The sequence below is a fragment of the Balaenoptera acutorostrata genome, chromosome 8 (genome assembly GCF_949987535.1).
Source record: "Balaenoptera acutorostrata chromosome 8, mBalAcu1.1, whole genome shotgun sequence".
In the NCBI taxonomy this organism is placed as follows: Eukaryota; Metazoa; Chordata; class Mammalia; order Artiodactyla; family Balaenopteridae; genus Balaenoptera; species Balaenoptera acutorostrata.
In genome coordinates, this window is record NC_080071.1 from 41,411,477 (window position 1) to 41,426,320 (window position 14,844).

At 37.8% G+C, this 14,844-nt stretch overlaps 1 long non-coding RNA gene across 1 annotated transcript; it reads left to right on the top strand.

Moving 5' to 3' along the window:
- The first annotated feature begins 3,913 nt into the window (after positions 1 to 3,913).
- Positions 3,914 to 14,316, top strand: LOC130708762 (uncharacterized). The gene is made up of 3 exons (XR_009009135.1): positions 3,914 to 4,039; positions 11,298 to 11,333; positions 11,714 to 14,316. It is a non-coding gene; the product is annotated as an uncharacterized LOC130708762 (long non-coding RNA).
- Positions 14,317 to 14,844: the final 528 nt, after the last annotated feature.

The following is a 14,844-nucleotide window of genomic DNA, read 5'->3' on the forward strand; positions in this document are numbered from 1 at the left end:
GTTTCCTGTCGTAATATGTTAAGTCAGTCTTGTTAGAAGGTGTGTCTGAAATGATTGTTGATGAAATAAAAATGTGGATATGAAGATTGACTACAGAGGACTAGTATAAATAAATCATTTATTAAATTGAAAACATTTGAAATCTTATAAATGTGTAGAGTTTTTTTCCTTTAAGTCCTAATGAGAGAATACATGAGTTTAAATATACAAAACTGCGTTTTTTAACCATTGGTCTCAAAAAAAAGATAAAGCTCTACTTTGATAATATGATATTTGAGCTAAAAATAACATGAAATCCTGGCTTACGAGATTTTGTTTCCAGAATGGTCTGTCCACCATTGGGCAGTATTGTCAAATAACTTTAATCTGGTAGCCCTTCTGTGTCTTTCATGCATTTTTGACTTCTAATCCTGTTCTTGAATTTTCATGGTGTTTTTGGTGTGCGTTACCATTCTTATTATGCATTTGTCCAACAGATATAGGCAGAGGCAGAGATGAACACAGAAACCCTTGTCTGCCCTGAAGGTAGACTAGAACTCTGGATTACTGTGCAGTTGTGGCATTATTTCTCAGTTGAAAGAATAGGGAATTTTAAGGGTTTAACAGGTTATATGATTTCCTTCTTTCTAGTTATAATTATTAAATATTAGATTTCTTACAGGAGCTAGTTTATTTTTCAATATTCAGATTGGTCAACAGAGTATAAATGTTTTTTTCTATGACTGGGATAGTTATTGAGGTAATTCTCTGGTCATGTAACCAAAATTGTGGAATATGGGCAAATATCTTCTCCAGTCCTAAATATGGAAATAGAATAACACCCTACAATTTATAGGCTGGAATTATTAGCATAAAAATACATTGCTCCAAGATAATAAAGTAAAACATTTCTAGTTATATATACCCTCACAAAGAATAATGGACTCCTACGTGAGTATTTGTCAGTAGAAGTCTTAAATCAAGGTAAAAATAAAATTACACTTCTATATCTATCTTTCACTTAACACACACCCGCCTCTCCGCCCCCTGCCAAAAAAAAAAACAAAAAGAATCTCTACATGTTACAGAGGTACACCAAACAGGCTTAGGCTTATGAAAACCTCTGAGCCTTGACTATTTTAAGCAGTAACTAATAATCTGTACTGGAGTTCAAGTTAATGTGATGAGAATGGGCATCTTTTATGTAGGCCATAAGGATTTCTATGTAGGTGAGCTGTAGAAAGTAGTTTTTACCCACTTCCAGTATTGTACATTCTGCATCCTAGGTTAATAAACATCTCTTAGTCCTAGAAAAGCTTTCATCATACTGAATATCAGGATGTTTGGAGGTGCTATCCTTTGACTTCCTTCATTTGCTATCAGCCTAATTACTACCACCAAACTGCTTACTTGTAGGCTGTGTCCCATACTCACCTGGGACAGAGTGGAGAGAACTGGTGACATAAAAATATTTGTGGCTCTTCCACAAACTACCTTTGTGGCCTTAAATAAGACACTTCCATCTCTTATGTAAAACTCAAAGAAGTTAATTTCATTATTTCCCTGTTCTCTATTAGTCCTTAGTCCTCAAACTCAGTCGTTCTAATCTTATAAAATTTGTTATGCTTGTTCCACTTTCTCTTGCCGGGAACAGGCCACAGTTTCAAATGGACTGAGTAATAAGTCATCATTTCGGTTCCTACTATTAGGTTCTCTTAAAATTCTGAATTTTTAAAAATCCTTTCTATTTTTGATCCACTTCCCAGTTACATAGATGTCCATCCATGTGTACTACAGATAGGTTTTTTTTTCCCCCCATGGAACTTTGTTCTAGATGTAAATTGTGATATTTTAAAACCTAGACTTTTTCTTATTCATTATGAGCAGATTTTACAAGTCCAAATGTAATGTTGTGAGTATTCAAGAATGGCCATAGCACCATGTACCCTGTTGAGCCTGGAGTGTTCTAACTATGATCGTGTGCCCTCAGAGGGACCGTGCAGTGCACAGACCACTACATGCCAGGCTCCACTTAGTTACTGAGGTGCCTCGTCTCGTTTACTATCCCTCAGAAAGCTTCAGGAGAGAGACACTCTGATGATCCTCAGTTGACAGAATAGAACTGATTCACAGACAGGTTAAATAACTTGATGCAGATTACATGGCCAGTATGATGCAGAGGTACAGCCCCCATTCTTTACCACTAGGCTAAGAGTTTTTGTTTATAGCATTACAGTTAGTGTTGAACATATATATGTTTATATGTAAAAGCGGGTATACATAAATTAGAAAACTTCTGAAAGGTAATCTATAAGATAAAGTACAATTTTGCATTTTAGTCAATCCTTATTTTAATCTTCTATTTTAGTCTCAAATGGAACCTCACAAAATAAGCCTTTATTAATTGATTCCAGTGAATACGAGGTATGTTTATTTATCTTCTGTCTCAGACATTTGTCATAAGAATACTTTTAATATCACTGGCTTCCCTTTTTTAATTTGGAAAATGAGATAAACGATGTTATTTTAAATTTATTTAACCGTGCATCACATGACCACATCAGAAGATTTATATTGATAAATTTATCAATCATTTAATGATGACCTTTTTCGAAATAAGAAGAAACATTAGTTATCTAGACATTGCCTTTTTTTTTTTTTTTTTTTTCCTGAACTAGGATATCCTAACGTGTCACAGGGATAAAATTCATAGGTTTGATTTGGCCCGTGTGTATGTTACTCTTTCTAATAAGGACGTGGAGGTGCTGTGTACTTGGAGTCAGTCCTCTACTTGCCCATGTGTGTTCTTACAGCAATACAAGAATGACTGCATTGTAAAACTCAAGTCAGTTTCAGTCCTGTGGCATCACATAGTAACCTGTGTCCTAGTCATGTTAATGCAGTACATTTGCACGTCTTCAGCTGACATTCATATTGTGGTCTTTGGACAGAATCATGGCATGATTTGAAGCATTAATAATTTTCATAAAACCATTGCAAATGATTTGAAGGGGTTGAGCTAATGATTCTACAATAATTATCCACTTATATTTCAGTTAGTGGTTCTTACTTCAGATAAATAGAATATGTAAATAAATCCCTTGTTTCATGTTTCAATTAATAAGTTTTTTCAAGTAATACCAAAATAATAAAAAATAATTCATAATTACTTTTTAGTAGATAGGCATTATTTGAAATATCAATTTTTTGTAACTAGTTTGTTAACCTTTTTTTGGTAAAGTTCTTCAGTGATTTAAGTGAACCGCTCCAGTGCGTAATGGGATGTTTCTACACAGTGGAATGATAGTCCTTTCAAAGTGGTTATGAAATGAATTTTTAGGACTGGTGTGGATAAGTGGTGTTAAAGCCTTGTCAGACAGAATCAACCTAGATATTACCAATGAGTGCATTTAGAGAACTATAAATTGACTTTAAATCTTTTGTATCTGTAGGTTACCTTGCTGAAATCCAGTGAGGCTAAAGCCAATTATGCAGGTGTTTTTAACATAGAACATTAAAAGCAGTTTTCCCCCAAATCTTCCAATTCCTAAAGTTTATCTCAAGTCCAGCTCTTTTGATGAAACCTTTCCATTTTACTATCATGTACCTTCAGTCTGTCAGTCTGTCTGTTTCTCTGAGACACCGTCTGTACAAACATCAGAAATAATAGAAGCAGTTCAAGCATGTACATATTTCCAAGTGTGAGCAAACAAACCAGGTGCCCTTCTGGGCAAGAATTCTTTTTTCTTTCTTTTTTTCTTTTGGATGGGGTGGGTGGAGGGGGGAGGGTGGTTATACTATATACCACCTTAACTGACCTCCATTGTGAGTTTATTCTACAAATTTTAAGAGTTTGCTAATTGAAGGTCCTTTCAGGCACTGTGTTGCATGCAGAGATGAATACATTCTTAAATAGTTTTTTTCCTGTCCAAATAGATTTTTCCCTCTTGTTAGCAGAGGAGAACACATCTTTGCTAATGTGTATCCATTTTCTACTGAATGAGAAATCAAACAGATGTCCCTGCTGATTTAGCTATGAAAATATTAGTATAATAATTAGGTAAGTTTTATCTAATCTATATGATGTTAAACATTCTTAATACTATTTGATGCTTTGAAAATAATTACTGTCTTTCAAACTACTCTGAATATCCAATATCTCTAGTGTGCATTTTGATACTTTTTTATTATATTCAGTTTAACACTTTATACATATTTCTGGATAGTGAGCTTTTGGGGGATAATGTCTATAGTCCTTGTCTCTGTACCTCAGCCCAATATATAACATGATACATGTTTGCTGAATGAATGAATATTATATCATGGGTGTAATCTTCTCCATAAGGTTATCCAGGGACCATGTAAAGCGTATCAGTCATGTCTTCTTTAATTCCCCATCATACTGATTCAGTGCTTTATACTTGGTAGGTGATATTCCTGTAAACTTGAAATGTGAGAAGTAGCAATGGGTTATTTTCATAACCTACTTAATGCCTACTTGTTTAAAATGGAGAATGAATTAATCTTGTAATTTGAAAAGTCCTTAAATATACCAAAATGCTTTCTATCCTACAAAATGTACATCATTTCCCATTATCATTACTGTCTTAATTGATATATTTCTCCTATTCCTTTTTACTTGTAAAAAGACACAATGGAATACATGTATCTGCTTACAGTGTTCTTTTAGGGATATCTAATAGGAAAAAAGTGGTAGCTTTTGAAAATATTTCTTTTAAGAGAAATATTTTAGGGAAAAGGAACAAGTATACAGTATAGTAGTACAAAGGGGGGGCAGTCCTGGAGTGTTGAAAGTCATTGAAATATTATCCAAATCTCTTCATTTAGTTTTTCTTTCCCACTTCTATCTTCTGTGAGAAAGGGAAATAGAATAGGACAAAGAATCAAACAGGTCACTTTTTTTCTTTATTGTCCCATGTTATTCCTGAGCCAATAGGTGTAATTGAAAAGTGACAGGGTATAAAGCTCCGTAATTCCAGAAGTGTAATTCCACCTTCTCATTGTAACATGAGTATTTCGTAAGTTGGCTAAGCAAATTCAGGTATATTGGCTGCTTACTGCTGCAGGCCCATCTCACACCGAGAGGGGATTGAGGTAAACCCATGGAGAACAGGTTACTGAGCGTTGTTGGTCACCAAGAGAAGTCCTGATACTCAGGGGGCAAGTGTGTAAGGAACGTTAAAGATTCTCTAGGACTGAGACCGGAGTGCTTTATGACAAGTCTTTATATGAGCATTTCATGCCTTCATCTCCCTAGTGATGAAGAAGAGTAATTATAAGGAACACAAGGAGGTGAGGGGGTGAAGCTATATTGCAGGGATATTGCTGGCACCCCTTGCCTGATTCCTTTATCATTTTTTAGGAGCATGTTAGCCCTCTGCTGAACTCTTTCCCTGGCCACACAATTCCCAAATGGTAAAGGTCATTTTAAGTATTCATGTGGGACAGTTTTTTCTTCTGTAATTTTTTTAATGACACACATTTTATTTGTATGTCACCTCCCTTGATCACGAGCCCCTAGAAATCAGGGATCCAGTTCATTTCACTAACATTGGTTTAGATACTTAGGATTAGCAGTGAACAAAGCACACAAAAATCTCTATCCTTAGGGCGTTTACTTTCCAGTTCAAGGCGACAGACAAAGTTTAAAAAGGGGGGGAAAGTGTATATATATGACGGTAAGTGCTATGTCAAAAACAAAGCAGGGAAGAGAAATAGAGAGTGTGCCGAGAGGGAGACAGGGGAGGTTGCAGTGCAGTAGTGAAAGGGTAATCAGAGAAGACCTCACCAAAAAGATGAGTCCGGAGCTGAAGATGGTGAGGGATGAGCCACGCGGGGTGAAGAGAATTCCAGGCAAAGGAAATAGCAAATGAAAAGACCTGGGAGCAGGAGCGTGCTCAATGCTTGCCAAAACCAGCAAGGGTCCGGAGAAGGTGGGGCAGAGAAAGCAGCAAGTAGAACGGCAAGAGGCGAAGTCAAGAAGATGGCAGCTGAACAGGTCACATAAGGCCGTGTAGTGTGTGTAGTACCTTGTGAGGAGTTTGAGTAGTATTCTAAGTAAGATGGAAGCCACTGGAGCGTTTTTTAGCCTAAGAATGATAGGTTTATGACATGTTTTGGAATTTCTGATTACTGTTAGGAAAAAGACTTGGTGGGGAGGGGGAGAGCGAGCCAGCCTAGAGATACTGATGACCTCAACCTGGATGGCATTAGTGTAGATGGTAAGCAATGATCAGATTCTGGTTCAAGGTAGCTACTAAGATTTGCTCATAGATCTAACTACGTGGTGTGAAAAAGGAGTCAAAGTTCGGCACCTGAGCAAACTAGAAGGCTGGAGTTGTAGTTAATGAAGATGAGGAACCTGGGGGCGGTGGGTGGGGGGTGGTGGCGTGGAGCAGGACTGGAGAAAGATGAAGAGCTTCGCTTTTGACAGGTTACGTTGGAAGTGCCTGTTAAGCATCCAGATGGAGGCATCAGAGCAGCGGACATCCGAATCTGGAATTCAGGAGTTAGTTCTGGGCCAGGCGCAACATTTGGGATTCATGAGTGGATAGGTGATATTTACAGCTATGGGACTGGATGAGATCATCAAGGAAATGAGTGCTGCTAGAGAAGAGAGGTCTGGGCACTCCAACATTAAGAAGCTGAGGACAGACACGAGGAATCAGCAAAGGAACTCAGGAAGGAGCAATCAGGAAGTAAAAGGAGAGGCCTTGGAGAGTGGGGGGACCTGAAAAGGAGGTGAAAAGTTTCATGGAGGTGGGAATGATCTACAGCTTCAGATGCGGCTGATGAGCCACCTAAGATGCAGATGTGGACCGAAATGGCCATTTTATTTAGCAACTGACTGATGGCAAGCATCGTTTTGTTGGAGTGGCGAGATCAAAAGCTCTGTTGGAGTAGGTGCCAAAGGTAATAGAAACTGTAGACTTCTGACAGTTTTGCAATAGAGAAATGGAGAGTAGTTTTCTTTTTTTAAGATGGGGGAGAATTACACTGTATGTTGATGGGAAAGATAGGGAGAAACGGATGATTAGGGCAGAGAAGCAATGTCCTCGAGAAAATCATTTGTACTTTACTGGGGGTGTTTCCAAAGCTCCCTGCATTTCCCTTGGACATTTCTTTCTCTTCCTGAATAGACTAGGAGCTCTTGGGAAGCACAGTATCCCCACTTAAAACAGTACTGACCTTTACAAAACTCTTGAGCTCTACTAGTTAGGCAGGAGAAGATGGGATGTAGCACACGAGTTAAGTGATTGTCCTTTGCTGGGAATGCAGCATCTCATCCCATCCATAGTTAATAGGAGAACAAGCAGAGGGCCAGGGGATAGGTCCAGGCTGGAGGGTAGATGTGGCAGTGGGAAGCTTTCTTTTGTGGCTTCTACTCCTCCACGAAGTAGGAAGTGGTTATTGGCTGAAAGGGAGGATGGGGGGACCAGACCTCATGTGTCTGTGTGACTCCTCTGTGCCCAGGAGAGTGGTCATTTATTGTTGAGAGAATAAATGAATGGTTAAGTGAATTGTTTAGCTAGATGGGCCTTTGATTTTATAGTTACACGTTAATAATGAACAAGTAATTAAAATTCCCCTAGTGTCTGGAATGGCTGTTCTTCCTCTAGTATGGTTAGCAATTATTAGCTGACTTGAATCTTGAGCACCTTAATATTTTCTTTCCTTGAAGTGATTTTCCTTGTCATTGAAGAATCTACCTTGACACCAAACTGAACTAGATTTAAAAATTTAAATCAACAAATTTAAGTATTTATAACTAATGCTGCTTTACATGCTGGAAGCGGGAGAAACTTACATTTCCCAAAGAGCTCATCAAAGTCTAGTCAGGAAAAGAGATGTCCTAGGTAAGCACAGAGAGCTTTCAGGAAAATGGCTTATCAAAAATCCTTTCTTGCCCATTCAGATGATTCTAGAAAATGGAGCAGTGTTTACCCCAGGTCTACTTTGTAACATAGTAGTGAGAGAAGGACGCAGAGATGCCAACTCCTGTTACCCTGACTTCTACCCCTGGTTCCGTGGTAAGACACTTCCAGTTCCAGGCCTTCTATCCCTTTACCTTACTCAGGAAGTAGGGAATTTGAAGGGCAAGTTTCATTTCCAGAGAACCCATGGGGCAGTGAGTTAAGGACCAGGACTCATACCTTCTATTGTGTTTCCCTTTCCCTGCTCCAGTCCTGACTTCCTGCTTCCAAGGTTCATACGTAAGAAATGGGGCACTTCTTAGCTTATTTTCTCTGAAAACCTGGTCGGTAACAGACCCGAATCACAATTGACTCATACACTTAATTTTGCCTAGAGAGTCAGGAATTAAGAAATACTTAGTCAGCTTTTTTCCTGATTGAGTCTTGCTGAACAGTACTTTTGCTGTGTGATTATTGCACATTTATACCCAACTAATGATCTGAACTTAAATAGGGTATGACTCTTCTTTCTTAACCTAAATTAATCATAATAATATTCTTTAGACTATCTCACACTTATACAGGCTGATAGTTGCTGGCTTTTCACCTTATTTCTGAAGGACAGCATGTTTGGATTCTGTTCTCAGATTTTTCAGTCCTAGGTCTAATTCAGGCCCTTTATCTGCAGGAGTCTTTTTAAGTCACCCTCTTTTCCATACAAAGGACTCCAGTCTCTTCTTCACGCTGACGTCACATTAATCTTCCCAGAGTAAGCACACTCTTTGCTCACAGACTTCAGTGGCTGCCCGCTGTTTTCAGAGTAAAGTCCAAACTCCTTAGAAGCCCAGCTTTCTGTCATGACATCAGTACGCCCCCATATGATGAAGCAGCATCTATTTCAGTAGTAGGTTCAGATGCACTGGTTTTTAGTGAAATACCAGAGTCATTCTGGCCAATGGCAGCCGTTCTATCCATCACTTAAAAATATTTTCTCAGAGAAATGGCAATAGTGACTCATTGAGAAAACTTCCTTAATCTTCTGACTCTTCTTCAAGGCCTTCTTGCTCATAGGACTACAACTCTTCGATGCTCTGACATTTTTATAATTTCTTTTACTACTAGCGGTTCAAAGTATTGATGCATATAACCTTGTTGCTGGCTGTGTTAAGTTTCAAGCATCAGAAAATAGATTGCTTAAGATACTTTGCTAGGCACACCAGTATTTTATATCTGAATTGATATACTTGTTACTTCAAGACAGATGGTGCATTGCTTCTGTGCCTAATAGCATTTGGCAGTGCTGAAATTTAGCCTTCTGTTCAATCCAGAATAATTCAGTGATGAGTGGGCAACTTTGTACTTTTTTTTTTTTTTTTTTGCTGGATTTGAATATTTGGAAGTGTTTTAGCTTACTTACTAACTATATGTAAGCGCCTTCATAAAATGACATTCCAAGTGTAGCAAGTACATAATCAGTGGATGAACACTATCAGCTTGGCGTAGGGCACCACTTGTTTTTATTTTCATTATAGTGATATGTTTCTAGTAAGATGAGCGAGTATTCGGCCACATTTAAACATGGGCACAAAACTTTCCAGGTTTAAAGTTAACTGTTAGGCTGACGTTAATTCACATCAAAGGGGAGGGTTTGCACATGTTATTGAAGTGAGTCTAAAGGAGCAGAGGTTTTTAGGTCTCATGTTGATGGTCTCCTCAGTTTCATTTGATTCCCCTGGTTAATACCTCTCCTCAGGCACCTTGCTAAGACAGCATTTCCTTATTTAAGGCCTGGCTGGAAGATTGCAATGAATAGCATCTCTAAAGCCCTGTATTTTGTTACTTAAATTAGAAATCGTTTTGTATTCTTTCTTATTTGCAGCTTGTTAGAGCTTTCCTAGTGATTTGCTGGAAATGTATTTTCTCTCCGTGTATTTTCAAAGTAGGATTTATGTAATGCTGTGGTTATCATTAGGGGAAGACTGGGTGTTAGGATGCCAAAAGCCCACAACATGAGAACACTCCAATGGGGACATCTGAAGAGAAACAGCAAAAGCACCGTCCTTCCGCACTTGGTTGTGGGTTCTGTTTGTTGATGGAGGATGTTGGTGGTTGATTTAGGAGAGGGCACTGTGACGTGGAGAAAACGTCCATCCCATTTGAGCTTTGGGAAAAGGTTTACTCCTTTGAGCTGGGGTTAAAGATACTGTATTGCCTGCTCTCCTAATGCTGGAAGGATAAAGAGATCAATAAAAAGTTTCCTCGGATTCTGTAAGTCAGACCTGTTTCTATTTTTTCTACATTTCCAGAGAAACCAAGATCACAAAGACTGGGGCATTCTGTATTAGTACTGATTCTATAATGTTACTGTATATTCTTTTTCTGACAATGAATATATTGTGCACGGGTACTCTGACCACTCCTCTAGATTCATTTCATACAACACACCCATGGACTGAACTTCAGATTCACTGCTGCTTTAGCATCTACAGCTTGTCTGGAAGTTGTCTGGAACATGTCTGGAAGACTCAGTTCCTGTCTACTGTGTAGTGGCATACCTGGGACAACGAACTAGAAGAGTGACTTAGGAGGACACATTTACACCCAAACGACTCACGGCTTCTCTGAAAATCACTGCAATCTGCTTATTTAACACAGTGGGGATAGTAACCTTAGCCCTTAAGTCCGGGTCCTGCCCAGGAATCTTTAAAATCATCATTTCCAAAATAAAACATTACCTTCAAATAAAGTATGTATTACACATATATGAAAACTGATTACCAAGAGTTGCCACCTGACATATTTTGACACTTTGTCTTGAAAGAAATGAATAGAGAGATGACAACTTTTAAATTTTAGTTGTATTATCACTTAGAGTAATTAAAGGTCATTGATGTATCCACAATAGTTACTTTGTGAGTAAAACACTGCAATAGTAGTTATTTCAATTCTAACTCCTGGGTCTTCAGATTCTGAACTCTAGGGTCAAAATAGTTTAATTAAACACCAGTCTGTGATAGAATAACTCAGCTTTCAAATTTCTTACGTACTGTCTTATTCTGTAAGTGGATTTTTTTTTTTTAACTTCTCTGGGCCTGACTTTCCTCAATTACATAACTGAACAAAAAACAATGAACAACACTGCAGAAATGTTGGGAAAATGATGGGAGAATTTTGTTTAGTAATAAAACACAGCAGTGTAAAGTGTCTGGAGAGACTTTTTTAAAGCAGTAAAACAATACAATTGCAAATTGTATGGATAATTATATGTTTGAGTACAGCATGAAGCTTCACTATTAGAACATTGTTTTTGCTTGTGCTAATAGGTTGTGTCGCATCTTTTTTTGTTGTTTTTTGTTTGTTTGTTTTTGTCTCTGGGCTCTGAAGATTGGAGTTTACTCTTAATTGCCAAGAAGGACATAAGTGAGTATATTTCTTTTTTTTTAATTTAACAGACCAATAATGGATACATATTTATTTCAGAGTGTTTGATTATAATTAAGCAATGTAGATGCTGTAAGATTCTTCTAGATTTTACACTTGAGAGCTGGTCTGGTCTAATCATTTGTAGATGATTCTTCTGATTCCCAGACAAATATGAAAGACTGAAGGAGTTAAAGAATTTAGACTCATTCTGGGTGTGGTGGGAACAAACTCATGCACGTTCTTCTCTAGAGAAAAATAACACTTTCCTAATCCTTGAGGTTTCTTTTAATCCCATGTTTCCTCCAGACCAACAGTAAGATGTTTTCACTTTTTTTCTTTTTTTCTTCTTTCTTTTTCTTTGTTTTTTTTTCCTCCAGAAGAGGTGTGGTGGAAGGGTCTGCCAGAACCAGAGGCTAAGCACACAGCAGTATAAAACAAATTCTTTATTCCAGCTTCCAGAATTCATCCTCTTCAAACTTTCCTGTTCACTGGAATAACGAAGCCATTAAACAGTGGTGTCAAGAAGTCTCATCCAGTGGTTGAAGCTCGGTAGAAAACAAGGAAGCAGGCAGGTGTGGATCCAGTAGACCAGCTGCACTCAGACCTTCCCACTTTCACTAAAGGGGGTGGGGAAGTGGGGAGACAAAATTTAAATTAAATTGGTACTGAAGCAGATCTGATGTGACTGTGACGATCTTCCAGTGAATATTTGTTTATCTTAAATAGTCACGTGTTAAAAATGTGAGTGTCAGATTTACTTCCTCCCAAGGCCACTCAGCTATGCTTCTTGTAGTCTTTGGAAGGGATGAAGAGGAAACACAGAGCCACACTTTAATGATGGTGGCTAGACATTTGTGAAAGCTAAGTGTAATCGTAGAAACATTTTATTTTATATTTTTATTCCAAAGTAAATGCAGTGTGCTAAGTGAGCAGGTTTAGATAAATGTTTTGTGATATGCCAGAAAGGTTACACATACATTTGCTTAAAGAAACTCTCCCTCTGGATTTAATAAAATTCTAGCCACAAAGAGGTATAAAATTTAACTCATGGGATGTAATAAAAAACCTAGAAAACTTACTTCCCACACATTTTCCTTCCCTTCCCTCCCTTCCCCTGCCTTGTCTTCTCCCCCATCCCCCCCACCCCGAGCCTTGCTCTCCATGGTTGTAGGAAAAGAAGAACAGCTGAGCTCATAGTTATGTTGTTCCTTTACACTCTGAATCAGAGGGAGGTTTTCTGGGATCTCCCAAAACTACAGTGCTAAGGAGCTTGTTGCTACCCACCGCACATGATCCCACAACTGATTAAATGTCTTGAGAATTGGCCGGTATTTTTAATTGAACAAGGGAAAACTTAAATATACAGGAAGTGTACCTTTGTCTTTCAATTCATTTGTATATTTTCTTGATGCTTCGCATAAAGACCAAAGGATGCTTTTGCTTCCCTCTGCCCCCGCCAGAACTGTGGAGTTATTGTGGGGTGTATGGTATTCCATAGCACACCATAAATCTCCACTAGATGTCAGTGTGTCACCAAATGAAACCAGTTCAGCGCGCTCTCCGGACCTGTTCTTGAAACATTGAAAATGGGAACTCATCTATAACTTTTTAACCAGAATGATACAGAGAACTTTTAGTATGCAGGTTAATAATAAGTTGTATTTGTCAATCAATCCTAATAAAAATGAAATCTTTAAAAAATGTTGTACCTTTCATCTGAGGATTTTAAAATGCTTTACTTATATTCTAGTTTTTGCAATAATAGCCCCAAAGAGATAGAAGGCAAGTATTCATTTTACATTTTACAGTAAAGTATCTGAAGTGCAAGGGGACAAAATGATTGGCTCAAGGTCACACAGACGACATCTGATAAACCCAGGCTGGTATTTCTGCCATCACAGAACCTACTCTACCTAAATAGTGCTGCTTCTCCTTTGGCATGGAAAGCGTACTTGGATGCAGATGCCCTTTATTTCTCATTTGTATTAACCACTTTGCCTAAAAAACAAGCTCAAGAAAAGTGAAATAATAATTAAGAATGATTGAAGATTATTGATTCAATTAGTATGGAGATGTTTAAGATGTAATTTTAAGGTTTTATAAACATTGCACAAAGAAAATGTGCTAAACAATGTAGATAACTTTTAAAGTTTATAGCAATGTTTTACCTATGCTATTTTACAGATGGTGAACTCAGACCAATGTTAGCCTTGTCATAGCTCATGTGCTCAAGTGCAGAAGGAAAGAAACGCAGTTGTAATTTGGTCTGGAAGGTTGAAGCTCTTGGGTATTTTGGGATTGATGGACATATTGCATTTTGTAGGTTTTACACTGTATAATTTTCTTAAAGAGGAGTATACATACAGTCCTGTATATGAGGATTTAAATAGTGATTTTCTCAAAATTGTGTAAATACACAAGTTACAACTATGTGAAAATCATGTTTGTGGATAGAGATTAAAAGGTAACACATTAGGGTGGTGAGATTACAGGTGAATTTAATCTTCCCCTCTATATGTGGTAACATTGTTTTTATAATAAAAAGGGGAAAATGGTTTTTATTGTCTTGTAAAAATTTGCCAGGATCTCCAGTTTAGAAAGGCTTGTTTCCTGTCAATGAGGTACGTTGTAAACAACTGAAATTCAAAAGATTTTGTTTGGTTTATTTACTTTAAATGTTTTAGTAATCATAGAAACCAAGGTTAAACTGGCAGAAGTACGTATTTTCAAACCTTACAGGGAATTTTGAGTGAAAATAAATGATTGCCCCAATCCCAGCAGGCTGTTTGCTGGTAATGTTCAGTGCATTGTCGATGTTCATACTGATGAAGAGATGTTTAATAAATGTAGCTCGCTTCAATTTGTGTTTTCCTTTGAAACGGTGCAAGGTTAAAAGAGTTGCCAGTAAAGTTCAAGAGATTTTCAAAATTAAAAATTATAATAGCTATTGATTTTGCATGCTTGGACCTATGTTTTGGTTGAGAACTTGTGTTTCTCAAATCATGCATGGATCAAATTGAGGTATAAAATAACATTTCACATATGTGAAAGAAAACTTGTACTTTTATGATATGTCTCATTTCAGTAATAACAGTGTAGACACCCTTGAATTGTGTATAAAAGCTTCTTGGGCAATAATAAAACTTATACAACTGATCGGTGATTATCCGGTGGAGAAGTCAGGTATGTGTATCAGAATTGCCTAGAAAACTTTTTAAAACCCATGTTTCCCTGCCACCATCCCCTCCTGTAATCACAGATTTCCAGATTTGGTGGTGGGGTGGGTGGGTGGAGAATGCAAGAGTGTGCGATTCCAGGACTTTTCAGGGTGCTGCAAAGTACTGGTGCCGATGGGGCCTTCAAAGTCACTCCCACCCCAGGCGTGCCCTCAGTTTGAGTTAATTCTTGGGCTCCTGGAGCCGCTAAAACACCTTGAATACTGGACTCACAGTTGGCTAGAATTATTAGATAGTTGTAACAAACCTAGGGGATAGCTTAATGGAGTTGA